Source organism: Heloderma suspectum, chromosome 1, assembly GCF_057233095.1.
Source record: "Heloderma suspectum isolate Gila_16-S chromosome 1, 16-S_ref, whole genome shotgun sequence".
NCBI classification, from domain to species: Eukaryota; Metazoa; Chordata; class Lepidosauria; order Squamata; family Helodermatidae; genus Heloderma; species Heloderma suspectum.
The window spans coordinates 412676328-412698953 of record NC_139458.1 but is presented as its reverse complement, the minus strand read 5'-3'; the positions used below and the strand labels follow the sequence as shown (position 1 = coordinate 412698953).

The 22626-nt window shown below is 44.4% G+C and overlaps 1 long non-coding RNA gene across 1 annotated transcript; it reads right to left on the bottom strand.

Moving 5' to 3' along the window:
* Positions 1-301: 301 nt before the first annotated feature.
* On the bottom strand, positions 302-22626 carry LOC146360158 (uncharacterized). Its single transcript, XR_014786944.1, has 3 exons — positions 21969-22626; positions 8207-8304; positions 302-821 (listed from the first exon to the last, which is right to left on the bottom strand). It is a non-coding gene; the product is annotated as an uncharacterized LOC146360158 (long non-coding RNA).

Below are 22626 nucleotides of genomic sequence, written 5' to 3'. Positions count from 1 at the left end.
CTTTTTCTACAAATACCCCTACAACCCGATAACCATTTACCGTCAAACAACCCATGCTGCCCAGGTTTGGATGACACAACTAGTCATGGCAACTCCCCGCTGGGGGTTTAATATTCAAAATGGATGCCTGCATGTGCTGCAACACACTGCGGCTTAAATAAGTCATACATACTGGGCTGCGGTGATCGTGCGAACCAGGTCAGTGTGTTCTCAGACCATGCCCTGGTCGCACTGCCATTTTACATGGTCCTTCCCACCCTAGCCAGAATTTTTCCTTAAAAAAAACACTGAAAGAACCCATGCAAAAGAAATAGTTTATTAAAAACATGTTTTCCCTAAAGTACAATTGTGCTAAATAATTTTTTTTTAAAAAATGAGCGAATGTTAGGACTCCTCTGGCTGCAAAGAGATGCCCCTATCCCTTTAAAGCTCCATGGGGACTACATCATTGACTTTTGGCCTATAGACTTGGTAGAAAGCATAGTTCAGGGGAAAAGAAGAAATCATACTTACATGCCGGAAGGGAACAACAAAGGAATCCTTAAAGAACCAATTTCAAATGGGAGGCATTTGCCAAATTAGAATCAAATGGGACTTACTTCTGAGTAAACATACTAAGGATCTTGCCCATGGTGATGAGTTTCGTGGGATTGTTATGGGGAATGCAGCACTCTATTGAGGCCTGCATTTGAGCTACCATTCTATTTCTGCTTCCAGCTGGCTGTAGAAAGGACCCGGGATCCAAAATCCGTGTAACCAATTCCACACCCCAAGGGCTTTTGGACTTGTGTGTTGCTTGAACAGCTGTTGAACTGGGTCTGCTGTTAAAAAAGAAGAAGAAAGAAATGCCACAGGACACATGCAAGATCTTGAGCATGGCTAAAGTAGCTCTTTGGATCTCATTCCAAGGGATTACATCCGCAATCCTATGCAAACGTACCTGCATAGGGCTGTTAAGGATGGTTTCTCCTTTTAGCCCTGCAGTATGCTTTCTAACATAGTTTGTAGCTGGAGGCACCAATGGAGCACCAGACTCCCTGCCCCTCCTGATTTTTATTTTCTTAAGATTTCTTAAATTGCCACTTTTCAACCAGGAGGCTGACATGCTGCAGACTGACATTCTGCCCTCCAGTGCCATCTTTATTTGGATTCAAAAGGGTGGTTTTGTGTTTTGGAGCTCAGATACCTTAGATTCCTGGGCAAGTTACTTTTCTTTTAGTCTCACCTGTTTGTCTTCTGGGAAATAAGTGTTTTGTGGTGGGCCATGCCAGCTATTTGATGAATGGGCAAGCCCCTGCCATGGGAGCCATTTTAGGAGTGGGCAAGCACCCGCCATGGCAGCCATTTCGTGATCGCACCCACAACATTATCTCAAAATTCAAAATGTACCCACTGATCCAAAAAAGTTGAGGACTCTTGGTTTATAGACTATTTTTTAAAATTTTGGGGCCTCCAAAATGGAGCATTCTAGACACACGTTTCAACCAGAATGTATGGCTCTGCCCTTAGCAGGAAAATGATGAGATCAGCTGCTTTCCCTACTTCTGTGTTTCTGAGCCTGCAATCCTACTAACCTGGAAGTAAACCCAATTGAACTCAATGGGACTGACTTCTAAGTAGAAATCTATAGGATTGCACTGTGATTTGATCTGTGGAGTGAAGGAACCACCTTTCAGGTGTCCCTTACAGCCAACTGCCACTGGTTTCAAAGAGATTCAGGATCCCTTCCAGCTCTTGTAATTCTTCACTCTAAGATGTCTGTAAGTGTCAGTGCCAGACCTGACAAAGGACAGTTGACAGCAGGTAATATTTTGGTGATGTGTTTCAATGGGAGCTAAGATGGCCCAAGAAGGTGTAAGTGATGGGCATAGATGGCTCATTTTTCTTCCCCAGCAAGAACGGGAGGGAGCAACTGAGGTCTGTGTATATAGCAGGACGTCTGTGCTGGAACTGGGCCTGAAAGGAGGCAGAGAGCTAACTTTGCTCTCTGCAGAAAACCTTCATAGCACCATGAGTTCTGTAGAAATCTGATGGGGAACAGGAATCCCTTGAAGGGCCAATGCTGTCGACCTTCATCTTATGCTCAGCCTGTATATATGTGTAGATAAACCTTGTATCACAGAAACACCATAAATCCCCAGTGACCTCCTTCTAAGAAAACGGAACCCGGGACAAGTGCTGGAACCCCTGAAATGCCTCACTGGAAGTAAGGAATAGTCGTGTTGTGACAGTACATGTGTCGTGCGCGCACTGCTTTGCGCCCTCTCATTTGGGGGAATCAGCCAACAAATTTTAAAGCAGAAATCTGCCACCATCTAATTTAGATCTTGAATCCCATGTATTTGATCTTCACTGCAATTTCCCTCTCTGCTGCCTATTAATGTCATATGTTGATTGTTGTAATAGTTCTAGAAATAGGAGTGGAGGCGAGGAGTTAAGGAGTGGGGGGGCATTAGATATTGTTGTCTAAACTCGTTATACATGGAACAAAGGCTTATTCTGTATGTTTTGAGTTCCTTTACGCTGATAAAATGAAGAGAGGGCTTTATGGTGCGGTCCTTTCTGCGCACATACACCATGTTTCCACAGCTGGAAAGATGTAATTCTTAAAGGGGATTAACCAGCAACGTTGTTGGCAGTTTGTCACGGGCTTTGCATTTTATACGTTTCAGACTTAGGCCTTGAATTAAATCAAGCAGCAGAGCACCTCGAAATCTACCTAATCAGAACCAAAGATCCTACTCCTAGCTTGATGGGACTGCTACCTCGTAGATTTCCCTTGTAAATTTAGAATAGCCCCAAATAGTAACTTAGGTAAGGTAAATATGGTACTTGGAAGTACTCCTTTAAGAACATAAGGAGAGCCCTGCTGGATCAGGCCAAGGGTCCATCTAGTCCAGCATTCTGTTCACACAGTGGCCAATCAGGTGTCATCCAGGAACCCACAAGCAGGGCATGAGCACAACAGCACCCACTCACCCATGTTCCCCAGAAACTGGTGTACATAGGCTCCCTGCCTCTGGTACAGGAGGTAAGACATAGCCATCAAGACTAGTAGCCACTGATAGCCTTCTCCTCCAGGAATTTGTCTGAACTCCTTTTAAAGCCATCCAAATTGGTGGCCATTACTACATCCTGTGGTAGCAAGTTCCATAGTTCAACTGTGCATTGTGTGAAGAAGTACTTCCTTTTATCTGTCCTGAATCTCCCATCAATCAGCTTCATAGGATGACCCCAGGTTCTAGTATTTTGAGAGAGGGAGAAAAATGTCTCCCTATTCACATTCTCCACACCATGCATAATTTTGTACACCTCTATCATGTCTCCCTTTATCCTCCTTTTTTGCAAGCTAAACAATCCCAGCTGTTGTAACCTTCTCTCATAGGGGAGATGCTCCAGCCCCTTGATCATTTTAGTTGCCCTTTTCTGCACTTTTTCCAGCTCTACAATATCTTATTTAGGTGCGGTGACCAGAACTGTACATAGTATTGCAAGGCCTGTCTCCCCTCCTTGGCAGAGCAGGGAAAGCAGTTGCTATTCAATTCATCCATAGTCAAATAAGAACACTGGTGAATTAAAGTCATGATCAAAGGTCAGGGAACCAATAAATAAATAAATCAGGAACCAAAGACATGAGAGACCAAAATTGCTAGTCATGACAACTGGCAAAGTAGCTTCAATTGCTAACCAGCAGAATTTTGATCAGATTAACCCAAACATATTGATTCATTTATTTAAAATATTTATATCCTTCATTTCCATAAAAAACTGCAGGAGGCATACAGTGAACTTATTTGAAAACGATATGTGATAAAAAAAAAACAGTACAATAAAACTGATCAAAGCAGACAAAACAAAAACAAAACTCAAATCCTTTAACATCGAAAGCTGCCCTATTCCAGGTCAGAGCAGGGGTGGAATTCAAAACAGGCCCAACCTACCTAGTTGTTATTATCTTGGGGTTTCAATATTTAACTTTTTATTTTGTGTTACATTAATAAAAAACAATAGAAATATTTTGAAATTTTAATTTGTTTGTTTTTATTTTAATTAATAGATTATGCACACACATTAAAGATGCAATCCTATGCATGTTCAGACAGAAAAAAGGCCTAGAACTCTTTTCGCTTTGATGAAAAGAGCCAAGCAAGTCATTTAATTGCAAAAGAAGAATGTTATATCATCTGTGGGGGCCTGCCTTCTGCCTGAGTTAGAATTCCACCCGAGTCAGAATATTTATCCATCTAGCCTGGCAGTGGCTAAATGAACACATTTGGGGGATAGGGTCAGCACTTTGGATAGCTCCTTTAGAGTTCTGGCTGGTTCTGACTAAAACCCAGAATGGGTGCACAGCCCCACTGACATTGGAACCACCAGCTTCCACTGCTGTCCAGTCCAGGTCTGGTTTAAAGCAGAACCATCAGCAGGGGGAGAAGTTGCAGCTTTGAAGTCGCTCAGCATCAGTTAGCAGCTGGACGGCAGACTCAGTAGGCACACAGGTCACCTGGTCAGTCTTCTTAACTCTGGCAAGAAAAACCCCTGCCTGAAACTCTGGAGAGCTGCTACCAGTCAAGTGTTGACAATACTGGCCTAGGTAGACCACTGGTCTAACTCAGTGTGAGGCAGCTTTCTACATTACCGTGGGCAGGTCACTTCCTCTAATCCCAAGCTATGTCACGGGTTGTTGTGAGGATAAAATAGCAAGCAGGGAGACTCTATCTATCTATCTATCTATCTATCTATCTATCTATCTATCTATCTTTATTGCCTTGAGTGCCTTGGAGGGTAAGTGGGGTATAAATGTAATAAATAAACAACATGTGAGCAGCCAGCCCAGATTGAGGTCTTAGAGCAGTATCCAACTGTGTCATTCCGTCAGTGCAAATGACGTTGCGCTAGCGGAAACTAGGTTCTGAACTACGTGCAAGAGATGAAACCAACTAAAGTTATGTTTGCGCAAGCAGTTGCCCATTCTGCTTGCGCAACCAGTGGCGCGACTGCTTGCACAACCAGTGGCGCGACTGCTTGCACAACCGGTTGCACGAGCAGAATGGGCAACTGCTTGTGAAACAGAAAGATTCAGCGGAGCTCCACTGGCACTATTTGAATTTGCAGAATTACTCCGTTGGATCCTGCCCTTACTCTTGGAAGGCTGAGGTGCCTCCCGAAGATAGGATGATGATCATGTGTGTGTATCACATTGGGGGATGGGAGGGGCACATGCCAGCACTGGGATGGCCTTGCCCAAGTTGGCCCTGCCCATACTAGCATGCTGCTCCTGATGTGGTTGCCCAGAGCCAATTCAGCCCTTGGGCTTAAAAAAACATTCCCCATCCCTGATTTAAAACATGGTCATATCCTGCCCCTTCTCCCTCCTGGCTCAATCAATTAGTGCCACTCAGTGAGAAACTTTTGACAGGTGTGCCAAAAACCTGCTATGCATCTGTGTGTCATCGTTATCTCAGTGAAAATGAAAATGAATCTGTCCACTCGGTTTTGACTCAGTCCTAATTAAGATTGGCCCTGACCTGCTTAACTCCAGCTATCAACAGCCGCCAAAATAAATGTGTCTTGCAGCGTTGCTGGAAAATACCCAAGTTTGGACATTGGCAAGTCTCCAGGGTAAGGGAGTTTCACAGCTGTGAGGGCAGCCTTGCGCTGTTCGCTTGGTGGTTGCAGGGGGGTGCTCTCAGCCGACGGTAAACAGTGTAGTCAAATCGGGATGGGGAACAGCAATTTCAGATTAAGGTGCATAGAGCCTAAGCTGAAGGGAATGAAAGTAATATTAAGACATCTACATCAATTTTCTTATCCCTCCATTCATAAGAATGAAGTAATGAGTATGAGGGGCCAAGCCTCACCTCAATTCTATGCAGCAGCTCTCCTGCTTGCAAAATGCACAGCTCACAATCTTTGCAACAGCTCCATTCTTTGCAAGGCATTTAAAGGCTGATTGCCTTTAAATACCCTCTTATACAGCAAAAGAAGCTGGGGGGGGTGAGATGGGGAACCCCAGGACTGTATCTGGCCCACACCTTGGATTCTCCTTCCCTGGGCTAAGGATTAAAAGGTGAAGGATCCAACATTTCCCTTTTCTGCAGTGTAAAAGTAGCTCCCTTTCATTACCTCCCAATCAGTCCCACACTATTTCTTTCCTGTCTGATCCTCACCTGGCTTTCACCACAGATCCTGACGCAGCTTTGACCTATTTATCCTTCTATTTATTTATTTAAAACATTTCTATACCACCTTTCATCGCACCAGATTCCAGGACAGTGTACAATGCATCCAGGTTACAATACAATAAAACAGAGATAGAGATAACATAGAAGAGACAGCAATGAAAGAGACAGCAATGAAATCAGGGGCATTGATTTCAAATCATGAAATCAATGCAGATTTTTAAATGCTTGGGTAAATAAAACATGCTTTAACCCTTCATCTAAAAGAGGGAAGATTTGTTACTGGGCAGGCTAAAAAACCAACAAATTGTAAAGTAGGTGCCAGGGGGTGTCTCCTTAGGAAGGGCATTCTAGAGCGCCACCACTAAAAAGGCCCTCTCCTTTGTAGTTGCATATCTGATTCTAGTGTATGAACATTTCTCTTTCTAGGCTGCTTTTCTGTACAACAGGAGTTTTCATCCCTGATCAATGTGCTTGAGGACTTTCAGAGGGATAGGGTTTTCAGTCAGAAGATAGCCATGCCTGGTTACAGTAAGGGACTGTTCATACATTACAGCAACAAAGGGATTGTTTTTATTGCAAGGTGACAGTCATGGTTTTATTGCAAGGTGGCAGTCTCAACATGGGAAGTGGAGTTACTTTTCTTTCTTTCGAGGGTCACATTCCCCTCAGGGTCAAGCTGCCAGGGGCTGCTGCATGCCCACGGTGGGTGGGGCCACCCCTTCTCTCTTTCTGACACTGCCGTCTCTCTCCCTCAGTAGTGTAGTAGTAGATTTTGAAGGGCAGGCGCTCATCATGAAAGTCCCCATAGCCATGCCTCCAAGGAGAGGCTAAAAGTGCATACAGATCCATATCAACAAACCAGTTCTAGGGAGTTTTCATCTGCTAGGAGCAGGTATTTTGTAAGACTCACGGGTCTTAATTGCCCATTCAAGACCAGGCCACCTTAAAATACTTTCCAGCAAGGAACAATATATTATTGCTGAGAAAATTAATTCCCCCCGCCCCCCAGACCAGCTACTGTGAGGACTGCAGCTAAGCTCAGAGGGAAGAGAGAATTCTGAGTGGGGTGGCAGATGACATCAGCGTTCCTGCTAATAAAAAAGTGCTGCATCCCAGTGAGCCCTAGCTCCACTACACCACTGCTCTCTCCCGCTGCCAACACTCTGTTCTGTTTCTCTCCCTCCTCTTTCTTTCTCTGACCCTCCATCCTCCTTCCCTTCCTCCTTCTCCACCACCCCCTCTTCTCTCTCTCTCAATCTATCCCTGCCTTCTTCCCCACCTGGAGTTCTGAACTGATCACTTGCAGAGGGCTTTTGAAGTTAGGCCAAGAGTTGCATGCCACCCTAGGGCTGCAGGTTGCCTGCCCCATCTCTCATGTTTTAAGTGTTGGATAATAGGAACAACTCCGTATGCTTCCAGACACTAGGGGGTGACAGAGAATGTCCTGTAGCTCAATCAGTTCCTATTTCCTGCTCCCTCCCCTTCCTCTTCCTTCTTTCTGTGCCTCTGCAAAGAGCAACAAGTGGGCTGTCTCTGAAGGAAGCAAGTCACCACATCTCATGGCTTTGTTCACTTACACTCATATGCCCAGGGTTAGGGGGTGCTCGTAGTTAAACACAGTTAGATAGCCTTCTCTGATGATGTGCATAAAAGCACAATAAAGTAAGCTGATTTCAACTTCTTTTAAACTGGTTCTAGCCTGTGTTTATTGCCTCCAGTACTAAATATTGTGTTGCCATGCTTTCTCTGTATAAAGTAACTCTTCAGTAAGTCACACCAGACTTTCCAACGTTAACAACATTTGCATATATGAAAATATCAGCTTATTTCAAGGAGCAGTTCCTTATGCAGTATTAAAAACGATTATTAAAGAACAGGTGGCTGGCAAGCCTAGATGGGAAATGTGCACCTCAGAGCTGTTCAAATTTTTCCAAAAGATGAGCAGTTGACTGTAGGGAAAAATCAGGAATCTGTCTTTCGCAGTAATGTGTGAAGTGCATCTAAACAGGCAGGAAACCTACCATTTTCCTGCCATCCTCTGACAGTCGAGCAGTTCAGTTTGGACAATCTTTCAGAGTCTACATGAGGTCTCAAAGCAATCCCGGACCGTAAGATCATCCTGTGGATCGGAGATGCACAATTGAGGATTATATGAAAGTAATACTTTTTGGATGTAGCCTCAAGAACAACATGTATAATCCTAATGTAGAGGCTTAATTTAAAATGCAAGGATTTGTTTAATGGCTAGGGAGATTAGGAGCAAGATTTATGAACCACCAAAAGAGAATATTAAAATCATTTGGAGACCTGTATTATAAAACACTCGTAACTGCAACATAGTTTGCAAAAGATTAACATAAAAACAACACTGGACCAAGGATTTTCCAAGGAGAATCATCTCATTGAAGCAAGAAATGACTTTGAAATGACTTTGGATGATACGTTCTTTCCTCTGCAGCTCCTATGCCACTGAAATTCTGATTCAGAAGGTCCTCCAACCCTCTAGAGCAGATTTTAGGGGATGCAGGGGGCTGTAGGGGAAAGGGAAATTCTTTCAACTGATGGATGCAGTTCCACTGGCAGAATACGCTCATTAGATATCATTTCTGTAATCCTAGAAGAGATGAAGCACCTTTCAAAACATATCTATTGAGTTATAGGTAAGGCCTTCATTACAGCAAGCATTTGCAAGCTAAGCTGCCCACCCCAGATCAGGCTGCCATTTTGTGTGTGCGTGCGTGTGTTTGTGTGAAGATTCTTATGCCTTTATTAGTTGCATGAACAGACATTAGTACAATTAGTAAAGACTTTTCCTTTCCTGGGATGGAGACTCAGTGAGGGGAGGGGGGAACCATGTCTGTTGAATTTCATATACCTGTTAAAGTCCCAGGACACTTGCCAGAAAAAAAGGTGGCAACCTTATCCCTGGTTTTAAAAATGTGTGGCTGCCATGGCATGTGGAGTAGTTTTACTACTGGTAATTATTTAGAAGAAGAAATGGAGTAGCACTCATAGTCAACAAAAGGGTGGGAAAAGCACTACTGGGGTACAATCTCAAAAATGATAGAATGATCTCAGTACGAATCCAAGGCAAACCATTCAACATCACAGTAATTCAAGTCTATGCCCCAACCACTGAGGCCGAAGAAGCTGAGGTTGATCGGTTCTATGAAGACCTACAACACCTTCTAGAACTAACACCAAAAAAAGATGTCCGCCTCATCATAGGGGATTGGAATGCTAAAGTAGGAAGTCAAGAAATAACCGGGATAACAGGCAAGTATGGCCTTGGTGTATAAAATGAAGCACAAGAGGCAACTCTACACATGGACATCACCAGATGGTCAATATCGAAATCAGATTGATTATGTACTTTGCAGCCAAAGATGGAGAAGCTCTATACAGTGAGTATAAACAAGACTTGGAGCTGACTGTGGCTCAGATCATGAGCTTCTTGTTGCAAAATTTCGGCTTAAATTGAAGAATGTAGGCAAAACCACTAAACCATTCAGGTATGACCTAAATCATATCCCTTATGAATATACAGTGGAGGTGACAAATAGATTTAAGGGATCAAACCTGATAGAGTGCCTGAGGAACTATGGACGGAGGTCCATAACATTGTTCAGGAGGCAGCAACTCAATCCATCCCAAAGAAAAAGAAATGCAAGAAAGCAAAGTGGCTGTCTGATGAGGCTTTACAAGTAGTTGAGGAAAGAAGGGAAGCGAAAAGCAAGGGAGAAAGGGGAAGATATCCAACTGAATGCAGATTTCCAGAGAATAGCAAGGAGAGACAAGAAGGCCTTCTTAAATGAACAATGCAAAGAAATCGAGGAAAACAACAGAATGGGGAAGACTAGAGATCTTTTCAAGAAAATCGGAGATCTCAAGGGAACGTTTTGGGCAAAGATGGGCATGATAAAGGACAAAGAAGGCAGGGACCTAACAGAAGCAGAAGAGATTAAGAAGAGGTGGAAAGAATACACAGAAGAACTATACAGGAAAGATCTGAATGTCCCTGATAGCCATGATAGTGCGGTCACTGAACTTGAACCGGACATCCTAGAGAGTGAAGTCAAGTGGGCCTTAGGAAGCATTAGTAACAACAAAGCTAGTGGAGATGACAGTATTCCAGCTGAGCTATTTAAAATCCTAAAAGATGATGCTGTTGAAGTGCTGCACTCAATATGCCAACAAATTTGGAACACTCAACAGTGGCCACAAGACTAGAAAAGGTCAGTTTACATTCCAAATCCAAAGAAGGGCAATTCTTGTTGAGGGTGAAAGTGGACAGTGCAAAAGCTGGTTTGAAACTCAACATTAAAAAAACTAAGATCATGGCATCTGGCCCCATCACTTCCTGAAGGGGAAGAAATGGAAGCAGTGACAGATTTTATTTTCTTGGGCTCCAAGATCACGGCAGACGGTGACTGTAGCCATGAAATTAAAAGACGCTTGCTCCTTGGGAGGAAAGCTATGGCAAACCTAGACAGCTTAGTAAGTAGCACAAACATCACCTTCCTGACAAAGGCTCATATAATCAAAGCTATGGTTTTCCCAGTAGCAACGTATGGCTGTGAGAGCTGGTCTATAAGGAAGGGTGAGCACTGAAGAATTGATGCTTTCGAACTGTGGTGCTGGAGAAGACTCTTACGAGTCCCCTGGACTGCAAAGAGGTCAAATCAGTCAATCCTAAAGGAAATCAACCCTGACTGCTCATTGGAAGGACAGCTACTGAAGCTGAAGCTCAAATATTTTGGCCACCTAATGCGAAGAGAAAACTCTCTGGAAAAGACCCTGATGCTGGGAAAGATTGAAGGCAAAAGGAGAAGGGGACGACAGAGGATGAGATGGCTAGATAGCATCACCGATGCAATGAATATGAACTTGAGCACACTCCGGGAGAGAGCGGAGGACAGGAAGGCCTGGCGTGCTATGGTCCATGGGGTCACGAAGAGTCGGACACGACTGAACAACAAGGGTCCTTCCCCCAAAGGGGTGGGTGAGGACATCTACCATGGGAGGCAGCTTTCCCATGCATGTGCTCATCCAAGCTTTTGCTGTGGTTGATCTTGCTTAGCAAAGAGAATAATACTGGTTTTGCTGCCACTGAGCTGTTAATAATGCCCTGTAGTTTGTTCTCAGAGTTCTCCTTTTGAGCTGTCACAAAGAGTCGGACATGACTTAACAAAATTATTTAGTACAGTGGCAACAGTCAAGGCAAAAAGCGCTTTCAGTTATCCTGTGAAAGCCAAACACACGCTTTACACAAAATTCTAAAATACTTTACATAGAATTTTAGAATGGGAAGGGACCTTGGAGGTCATTTAGTCAAATTTCCTACCGAGTACAGGAATGTGGAACTACAACATCCCCAACAGGTGGCTATTCTGCCTCTGCTTAAAGTATTTCCAGGGAAGAAGAGCCCACCACCTCCAGAGGCAGGCAGTTCCACTGTTGAACAGCTCTTACCTTTAGAGGGTTTCTCCTGTTTAGCTGAGACCTGCTTCGCTGCAATTTTCACCCATTGGTTCTAGTCCTGTTCTTTGGAGCAGCAGAGAAACATCTACATGATAGCCCTTCAGATATGTAAAAACTGCGATCATGTCTCCCCTTAAACCTCTCTTCCCTGGGCTAAACATACCCATCTCTTTCAAATGTTCATCATGAGACTTGGTTTCTAGATCCTTCTTGTCATCCTGATCACCTTCTTCTGGACACACTCCAGATTATCAGTTTCTTTCTTAAAATGTGGCACTGTGCACACATGCAAAAGATTCAATGGAAGAAAAAGTGAAGTAGAACCATGTCAATTGGCTTCGTCTATTCTAAAGAAACCTTTATCCCGGGTCATCCCATGAAAGACTGTTGTGAAATTCAAGACAGATCAAAGGAAGTACTTCTTCACACAGCACATAGTTAATAGAATTCGCTTCCACAGGATGTAGTAATGGCCACCACTTTGGATGGCTTTAAAATTGGACACATTCCTGGAGAAGGCGATCAATGGCTACTAGTCCTGATGGTGATATGCTACCTCCGGCTCAAGTTCAGTGACCGCACTATCATGGCTATCAGGGACATGCTACCTCCAGTATGTCCCTGATAGCCATGATAGTGCGGTCACTGAACTTGAGCCAGACATCCTCGGGAGTGAAGTCAAGTGGGCCTTAGGAAGCATTACTAACAACAAAGCTAGCGGAGATGTCAGTATTTCAGGTGAGCTATTTAAAATCCTAAAAGATGATGCTGGTAAAGTGCTGCATTCAATATGCCAACATATTTGGAACACTCAACAATGGCCGCAAGACTGGAAAAGGTCCAATTCCAAAGAAGGGCAACGCCAAAGAGTGTTCAAACTACCGCACAATTGTGCTCATTTCACATGCCAGCAAGGTGATGCTCAAAATCCTACAAGGTAGGCTTCAGCAGTATGCAAACCGAGAACTACCGGAAGTACAAGCTGGGTTTCGAAGAGGCAGAGGAACTAGAAATCAAATCGCCAACGTTTGCTGGATCATGGAGAAAGCAAGAGAATTCCAGAAAAACGTCTATTTCTGCTTCATTGACTACGCTAAAGCCTTTGATTGTGTGGATCACAACAAACTGTGGCAAATTCTGAAAGTGATGGGAGTACCAGACCACCTTACCTGTCTCCTGAGAAACCTGTACGAGGGTCAAGAAGCAACAGTCAGAACCAGACATGGAACAACCGAGTGGTTCAAAATTGGGAAAGGAGTACGACAAGGCTGCATATTGTTGCCCTGCTTATTTAACTTATATGCAGAGTACATCATGAGAAACGCCGGGTTGGATGAATCACAGGTCGGAATTAAGATTGCTGGGAGAATTATCAACAAACTCCGATATGCAGACGATACCACCCTAATGGCAGAAAGCAAAGAGGATCTAAAGAGCCTGTTGTTGAGGGTGAAAGAGAAGAGTGCAACAGCTGGTTTGAAACTCAACATTTTAAAAAACGAAGATCATGGCATCTGGCCCCATCACTTCCTGGCATATAGAAGGGGAAGAAATGGAAGCAGTGACAGATTTTACTTTCTTGGGCTCCAAGATCACCGCAGATGGTGACTGTAGCCATGAAATTAAAAGACGCTTGCTTCTTGGGAGGAAAGCTATGGCAAACCTAGACAACATAGTAAGAAGCAGAGACATCACCTTGCCAACAAAGGTCCGTCTAATCAAAGCTATGGTTTTCCCAGTAGTAATGTATGGCTGTGAGAGCTGGACTATAAGGCAGGCTGAGCGCCGAAGAATTGATGCTTTCGAACTGTGGTGCTGGAGAAGACTCTTACGAGTCCCCTGGACTGCAAGGAGGTCAAATCAGTCCATCCTAAAGGAAATCAACCCTGAGTGCTCATTGGAAGGACAGATACTGAAGCTGAAGCTCAAATATTTTGGCCACCTAATGCGAAGAGAAAATTCTCTGGAAAAGACCCTGATGCTGGGAACGACTGAAGGCAAAAGGAGAAGGGGACGACAGAGGATGAGATGGCTAGATAGCATCAGCGATGCAATGAATATGAACTTGAGCACACTCCGGGAGAGAGCGCAGGACAGGAAGGCCTGATGTGCTATGGTCCATGGGGTCATGAAGAGTCGGACACGACTGAACGACTGAACAACAACAACCTCCAGTATCAGAGGCAGCATGCCTATGTACACCAGTTGCTGGGGAACATGGGTGGGAGGGTGCTGTTGCACTCGTGTCGTGCTTGTGAGTTTCCCATGGGAAGCTGGTTGGCCACTGTGTGAACAGAATGCTGGGCCAAATGGACCCTTGGTCTGATCCAGGAGGGCTCTTCTTATGTTCTTATGTTAACCATCAATGTTCCCTTTTCTATAGTGAGTCCTGGGAATTACAGTTTTGAGTACAGCAATAATTGTCTACTGGGGACCCCTGGTGTCCTCCTGAAAGATCTACAGTTTTAACAAGGTTCCTGGATGAGAGCCATTGTAGCTCAACCCACTGAAACTTATAGTGTGTAAAGAGGCTTCTTTCAAACCATTTCCCTCATAATGGAAGTCACCTCTTCAGTTCACAGTTACTAGGGTACTGCAGCTCTGCAGGGTTGGGGTGATGGCACAGCTAAACCCCAACTAATATATATTGGGTTGGATTCAGACTAACAGTGCAATCTCATACATGTCAACTCTGAAATAAGTTCAGATGGATTCAGTGGGGCTTACACGCAGGTAAGTGGGTACAGGATTGCAGCCCTAAGTTAGTTGAATGTAGATCTCATTTAAATCAATGGGATAAGTTAATTCAGCATTCCCCAACCTGGGGCCCAACCTGGGGACATGACATCCGTCCCAATGATGTCAATGGGAAGCTAAGTTCAATTAACTTAGGGTGCTTCCAGACAGACGGCTCCTAGCACTACCAATCACCACTGTTATGAGGCCCATGTGGGAGGGTGCCGTGGGCCCTGCCAAACCTGTTGTCGGCCCTGGAAATTCCCACCCTTTGTTCTCTCACTTTTTATGGAGAATCTGGAAGACGTTTTTAAATTGTTGGAGTCCGGTGTGTTCTGTGTTGCCCTTCTATGTCTTCTTCAGCTACTTCCATACCTGATTTGTAGCATGGCAATAAAATGCAATTGCAGAAGAAACCTATCTGGTGTGGACAGCAGTATTAAGGCTTTATTAAGGCTCCTGTGCCTTTAATTAAAGGTTTTCTGTTTGCTGGCTCTGCCCCTTTTATTGCTTCCTATTTATTGTGGCAAGAGAATTAGTGATGAATAGCCTCTCAGTTCCTTAGTGTCAATTTCTGTTGCCTGTGTTCTCATACATTTTCCTTTAAATCAGAGCTTGGAGGGGAGAACTTTTATTGGGAAAGCACTATGGTGGTTGGTGTGTGTGTGTGTGTGTGTGTGTGTGTAAGGGTTCCCCCCTTTTATTTTAGCACTGTGCTCCTAATCTAGATCACTCCCCGCCCCCATCCATGACTATTTGGCAAAAACACAGATATCCGTTATCTCATCTAGTTTAGCCTTTGCTTGGTTCTCTAGGTTGTGGTTTTCATCTACATCATTGTTAGAAACATTCCTGTTAAATACTCATCATGGTTTATTCCCACTTACCAAATAGTTGTGTCTCCTGCCCTTTGCAGGTTTTTACATGGAAAATACCTCAGATCACAAAAAGGAGAGCAGTGCTGCCCTCCACATATTTTCAGGCACTTTGGCTCTCTGCCATGTGTCCAGTGTCTCTAGAGAGATAAATCTCCCCTTTAGACTGAAGATATTCACTGGAGACCAGTCTATCTACACACAATAGGAGTGTGCATTCATTTTGTAACGGATGAAAAAAATGAATGGGACCCACAGCTTAGGGTGAAGACAGACATAGCATTGTAAGGTCAGTCATGGCGTGTTCTTCTAAGGCATAAGTGGGCAGCTTATGGCCCTTCACATGTTTTGGCTTATAGCTACCATTATCCCTCAGTGTTGGCTATGATGGCTAAGGCTGATGGGAGTTGTAGGCCAACACATCTGAAGGGCCACAACTTGAGACAGAAGAACCATTTTCACTCCATCTGACTAGCTTGTTTCTCTTACCTGAACAGATTTGTCTGTGACTCACCTGACCAAGAGTGAAAACTGTGGCCATATGGACAGACCCCACTCAACAACAGATTTATAAATCCCAGCTGAGTGTTTGGGGGTTCAAGAAGTGTTACAATTTATGGGTTGTGGTCCCACAAGCACCCCTCAAGCCAGATAACACAAAATGGCACCACAAATATATATAATTGCTCAAACAGTATTAGAAAATAACAAAACTTTGCAAGGATAAAACAAGCAAGGCATATTACTAAATACAATACAATTAGGATGATTAGAAGCAAAATAGGAATATTGGCTAGTGTATTCCTCTCAACCAACAAAACAGGCATCATTGAGATCTTATACTTAGATCATAAGTATAAGCAGACCATAAGTAATATTTGGTAGGGTTCTTGTTCTCCCAGGATTTCTCTGCTCAACCCAGCCAAAATCTTACTATTTATAATGTTCTGCCTAACATTAGCTCTAGTTTCTTATCTTAAACATGCGTCTATGCAGCTTGACTTAACCAGGACCTTCAGACATAGTCATAGCTCCTGCCCATAATCTCCAGAGGGCCTTTCCCTAATGCAGCCAGCTTTACAGCTAACTTCAGAAACACCCTTGCGAAGGTCTATCCCCTCACAGTGGATGCTGGTGGCTCCAATGTCAGCGGCACAGTGAATCCGCATCGGGTTTCAATTAGAACAAGTCAGAACTCTAAGAGCTATCCAAAGTGGGGTGGTGAATCTGCACTGGGTTTCAATCAGAACCAGTATGAACTCTACAGGGGCTATCCAAGGTGCTGAACCTTGGAGGTTGGGGTCAGAACCCTGGATAGCTCCTGTAGACACGTGACTGGTTCTGACTAAAACCCGGAGTGGATTCACTGTCCCACTGACATTGGAGCCACCAGCCTCCACTGTCTCCTCATGAGGTAATGTTTACTTCCAAAAACTAACTAACCCCACTGCGGCAAGCCCCAGGTCCAAGAACATGTTTTTGCATTTAAAGCTAACGGATACACAACTAATCCCTTTGCATTCACAGTTTTCACACACAGATTATAATGAATAACACTCCTATTCAATGCAATGGATTCTTATCAACAATACATGTCACAGTCATGCTTTGTAACACCCTATTCTATGGTGCCTTCATCTAAAAAGACCTTTATTGTTTATTTATTACATTTCTATACCGCCCCATAGCCAAAGCTCTCTGGGCGGTTTACAAAGATTAAAAAATTAAAAATATAATATGCAAAATTTAAAAACATAAAAAACATACAACAGACAGTATACACAGACAACATATATCTAAAAACAACTTTGAACAATCAGCTAAACCATAAGCCAGAGGCTCCCCCCCCGAGGTTACCTCCAGATGTTTTGGGCTGCAACTCCCATAATCCCTGACCTCTGGCCATGCTGGCTGGAGTTTATGAGAGTTGTAGTCCAAAACATCTGGAGGGCACCAGGGGTCATATCCAAAGGTTAGTCCTATGTAGAGTAGACCCATTGAAATAAATGGGACTTAAGTCAGCCATACCTAACTGAAGTTTCATTGATTTCAATGGGTCTACTCTACATAGGACTAACATTGGATATGACCCCAGGTTGCCTACCCCAGCCTGCCTTAAGATATACCACCTCTCATTGCATGGATCAATTTTCAGAAAAAAATCACCTTTCACCCTGCTCTCCATAGAAGAGACGGATGTAGCCAAACAGCAAGTCACCCACAACTGCTTCTCATCTGTTAATCTGTTTTATAACGACAAATCCAAGATCCCCCTGGGTCTTCTCCCACTGCTGTCTCAGCTGCCTGAGCTCTGCAGCATCCCTTTGTGCTACATATATCTTTGTTATATCACTGAAACTGCTGACGTTTTGCCAGCAATAACAGCAGATTATTTCCTGAATGCAAGCCATGTTGAACAGCCTCAAGCATGGCAGTGGGGTGGAGTGTCCTGAAAATCTTTCTATAGCAACAACATTAAATAAGTCAGAACTGCAACAAAATGTTGCAGTGTGGAGTGCTCCTGTTCAGGCTTCCAGCTAGGATATTCCATTCCATTCCCCTTTCTCTCCTCAGCCCCTTTTCTACTCCCTCCCCTGCATTGCTCAGGGGAGCATACTCAGTCACCACTGGGATATTTTTGGGACTCCCCCCCACCACCACATTTTATTCCCCTAACATTTTTTTTTGGACTTCTAGAAATCTCAGCCCAAACCTGTTGATACCTCCCTCTTGTTCCTCATTGGCTACTCTGTTTGGCTACAATTCTGTCAGCACTCAACACCAGAGTTTGCTATTAGAGGGAGTGACAAGTGGGGCCCACAACAAAACATGTGTGTATTTATCTGGGGAACAGAGGGATCCTTCACAGCTCTCTCTTCTCAGGTAGGAGGCTGCCCAGAGTGAGAAAGTGAGTTTCAGCTGGTGGGAGAGGAAGTGGACAGGCAGGCCCCCCCCCCCTACAACTAAAAAAGTCCTACAACTCCCAGCATGGTCCGGCCATCATCAGCATGATGAATTGGAGACTTTTAAAACGATATTGGATTGATTGTGTACTATTTGTCCATTTATAGCTTTGTTGCTTTTCTTGAATCAAATATGTTATTTTAACATGTGTGGCCTTTTGCATTTCAAAGCAAACCCTGGGTTAAATTACATCCTGAGCTAGATTTGCAAGATTTTCCCACTCTCTTTTCCTGAGAAAACGTCTTTTGCTGAAAAACGCCGTGTTTTTTTAAAAGCTGCACAACAGATAGAAATTCATCAGGCAAGGCTTTTCCTTGTCACTGAACCTGTAGGTGGAGCAGCACCTGTTGAATTTCTACCAGCTAGGCAACTGTTACAACAGAGATGCTCTGTCAGGGTAAAACAGTAACAAGCCTACCATTCATAATTATTTTTAAAGCCTTTTGATTTCTTCTATGCTCTTGCCTAGTCTGTGTGTGCAGGAATCCTTACAGATCCCAACCTTTCAACAGGGAGTGGAGGCTGTAGCTGTATCTTTAACACTCCTTTTGCAGAACAAGCCTGCATTAAAGACACAGGAGCAGGCCAGGCTGGTTTTTCCCGATCAGTTGGCTACCTTATGGGACTCATAAGTCTGGCAAGCATGGCCTTTCTTTCTTGAACCACGGGCACTAGGTATTCCATAGCCATGTGGGTCCAATATACTACTGGGGAAGAGCAGAGGAAGGGGTCCAATATACTACTGGGGAAGAGCAGAGGGAATGTCCAAGGAGCGCCAGAAAGAGTGAAGCGGCTGGGCCAAAGCCGAAAGGACACTCAGCTGTGGATGTGTCTGGTGGTGAAAAGAAAGTCCGATGCTGTAAAGAACAATATTGTTTAGGAACCTGGAATGTGAGATCAATGAATCAAGGTAAGCTAGAGGTGGTCAAACATGAGATGGCAAGATTGAACATCGACATCTTGGGAATCAGCGAACTAAAATGGACAGGCATGGGAGAATTTAATTCAGGTGACCATCATATCTACTACTGTGGGCAAGAATCCCTTAGAAGAAATGGAGTAGCACTCATAGTCAATAAAAGGGTGGGAAAAGCAGTACTGGGGTACAATCTCAAAAACGATAGAATGATCTCAGTACGAATCCAAACCATTCAACATCACAGTAATTCAAGTCTATGCCCCAACCACTGAGGCCGAAGAAGCTGAGGTAGATCGGTTCTATGAAGACCTTCAACACCTTCTAAAACTAACACCAAAAAAAGATGTCCTCTTCATCATAGGGGATTGGAATGCTAAAGTAGGAAGTCAACAAATCACCGGGATTACAGGCAAGCATGGCCTTGGTGTACAAAATGAAGCAGGACAAAGGCTAATAGAGTTTTGCCAAGAGAATACGCTGATCATAGCAAACACTCTTTTCCAACAGCACAGGAGGTGACTCTACACATGGACATCACCAGATGGTCAATATCGAAATCAGATTGATTATGTACTTTGCAGCCAAAGATGGAGAAGCTCTATACAGTCAGTAAAAACAAGACCTGGAGCTGACTGTGGCTCAGATCATGAGCTGCTTCTTGCAAAATTTCAGCTTAAATTGAAGAATGGAGGGAAAACTACTAAACCATTCAGGTATAACCTAAATCATATCCCTTATGTATATACAGTGGAGGTGAGGAATAGATTTAAGGGATTAGACCTGATAGAGTGCCTGAGGAACTTTTGATGGAGGTCCGTAACATTGTTCAGGAGGCAGCAACTCAATCCATCCCAAAGAAAAGGAAATGCAAGAAAGCAAAGTGGCTTCTGATGAGGCTTTACAAGGAGCTGAGGAAAGAAGGGAAGCGAAAAGCAAGGGAGAAAGGGGAAGTTATATCCAACTGAATGCAGAGTTCCAGAGAATAGCAAGGAGAGACAAGAAGGCCTTCTTAAATGAACAATGCAAAGAAATCGAGGAGAACAACAGAATGAGAAAGACTAGAGATCTTTTCAAGAAAATCGGAGATCTCAAGGGAACGTTTTGTGCAAAGACAGGCATGATAAAGGACAAAAAAGGCAGGGACCTAACAGAAGCAGATGAGATTAAGAAGAGGTGGAAAGAATACACAGAAGAACTATACAGGGAAGATCTGAATGTCCCTGATAGCCATGATAGTGCGGTCACTGAACTTGAGCAGAACATCCTAGAAAGTGAAGTCAAATGGGCCTTAGGAAGCATTACTAACAACAAAGCTAGTGGAGATGACAGTATTCCAGCTGAGCTATTTAAAATCCTAAAAGATGATGCTGTTAAAGTGCTGCACTCAATATGCCAACACATTTGGAACACTCAACAGTGGCCACAAGACTGGAAAAGATCAGTTTACATTCCAGTTCCAAAGAAGGGCAATGCCAAAGAGTGTTCAAACTACCGCACCATTGCGCTCATTTCACATGCCAGCAAGGTGATGCTCAAAATCCTACAAGCTAGGCTTCAGCAGTATGCGAACCGAGAACTACCGGAAGTACAAGCTGGGGTTCAAAGTGGCAGAGGAACTAGAGATCAAATCTCCAATGTTTCTGCTTCATTGACTACACTAAAGCCTTTGATTGTGTGGATCACAAAAAACTGTGGCAAATTCTTAAAGTGATGGGAGTACCAGACCACCTTACCTGTCTCCTGAGAAACCTGTACGAGGGTCAAGAAGCAGCAGTAAGAACCAGACATGGAACAACCGAGTGGTTCAAAATTGGGAAAGGAGTATGACAAGGCTGTATATTGTCGCCCTGCTTATTTAATTTATATGCAGAGTACATCATGAGAAACGCTGGGTTGGATGAATCACAGGTCGGAATTAAGATTGCCGGGAGAATTATCAACAACCTCAGATACGCAGACGATACCACCCTAATGGCAGAAAGCGCAGAGGATCTAAAGAGCCTCTTGCTGAGGGTGAAAGTGGAGAGTGCAAAAGCTGGTTTGAAACTCAACATTAAAAAAACTAAGATCATGGCATCTGGCCCCATCACTTCCTGGCATATAGAAGGGGAAGAAATGGAAGCAGCGACAGATTTTATTTTCTTGGGCTCCAAGATCACTGCAGACGGTGACTGTAGCCATGAAATTAAAAGACGCTTGCTCCTTGGGAGGAAAGCTATAGCAAACCTAGACAGCATAGTAAGAAGCAGAGACATCACCTTGCTGACAAAGGTACGTCTAATCAAAGCTATGGTTTTCCCAATAGTAAGGTATGGCTGTGAGAGCTGGACTATAAGGAAGGCTGAGTGCCAAAGAATTGATGCTTTCAAACTGTGGTGCTGGAGAAGACTCTTACGAGTCCCCTGGACTGCAATGAGGTCAAATCAGTCCATCCTAAAGGAAATCAACCCTGAGTGCTCATTGGAAGGACAGATACTGAAGCTGAAGCTCAAATATTTTGGCCACCTAATGCGAAGAGAAAACTCCCTGGAAAAGACCCTGATGCTGAGAAAGACTGAAGGCAAAAGGAGAAGGGGACGGCAGAGGATGAGATGGCTGGATAGCATCACCGATGCAATGAATATGAACCTGAGCACACTCCGGGAGAGAGCGGAGGACAGGAAGGCCTGGCGTGCTATAGTCCATGGGGTCACGAAGAGTCGGACACGACTGAACAACAACAACAACTGCATTGCTATTTCGGTTATGGTCATTAATTTAAAATGTGACTCTGTACATATAATTACACACGTGCAATTCTTCACGTACCCATGCGTCGCCTCTCCTCTACCGCGGCGTTAAGTGGAAGTCGCCTGGCTCGCAGAGGCTGGTGTGTGTACGTGGGTGCGCGCGCGCGCGCCGGAGGAAGCGTGGGCGGGAAGGAACCTAGCTTAGGTAAAGCGGAAAAATAGACATCTCTTAAAGCTACCACCCTCTGTCAATAATTAGATTTCAATCCAGTGTGTTTCTTTCTATTTAATTTTTCGTTTTGTTGGTTGAATTCTGTTTTGGAAAACTAATTGAAAGAGTCTTGAAAGAGAAAAGGAAGAAAGCTGGCGGACAGGGGAGGGCTGCTTGTCCAGCGCCATTGCGAGGCCGTCGCGTTTGGCGGGCGGGACGGGGGCTGGAAATATTCTGAGGTTGTGGTCGAGTCATGGAGTCGAGGCGGCGCAGGGCGGCCTCGGGGGCGGCGGCGGGGCGTCTGAGCACCGCGTGGCCAGGGCCCACTACGCCAGTCAATAATTCACGGGCGGCGGTACAGCCTGAGCGGCTGCCTCGGCTCACGTAGGTCCAGCGAGGCCCGAGGAAGCGGGAGGCGGAGGCGGCACGTACCGGCGGAGACTCCCCGGCCCGAGCGCCGCGCGCGTCACGTCTCCTCAAGGGGCTGCGCCAGGCCCGCATTGTGCCGGAGAACCTCCGCTGGGCC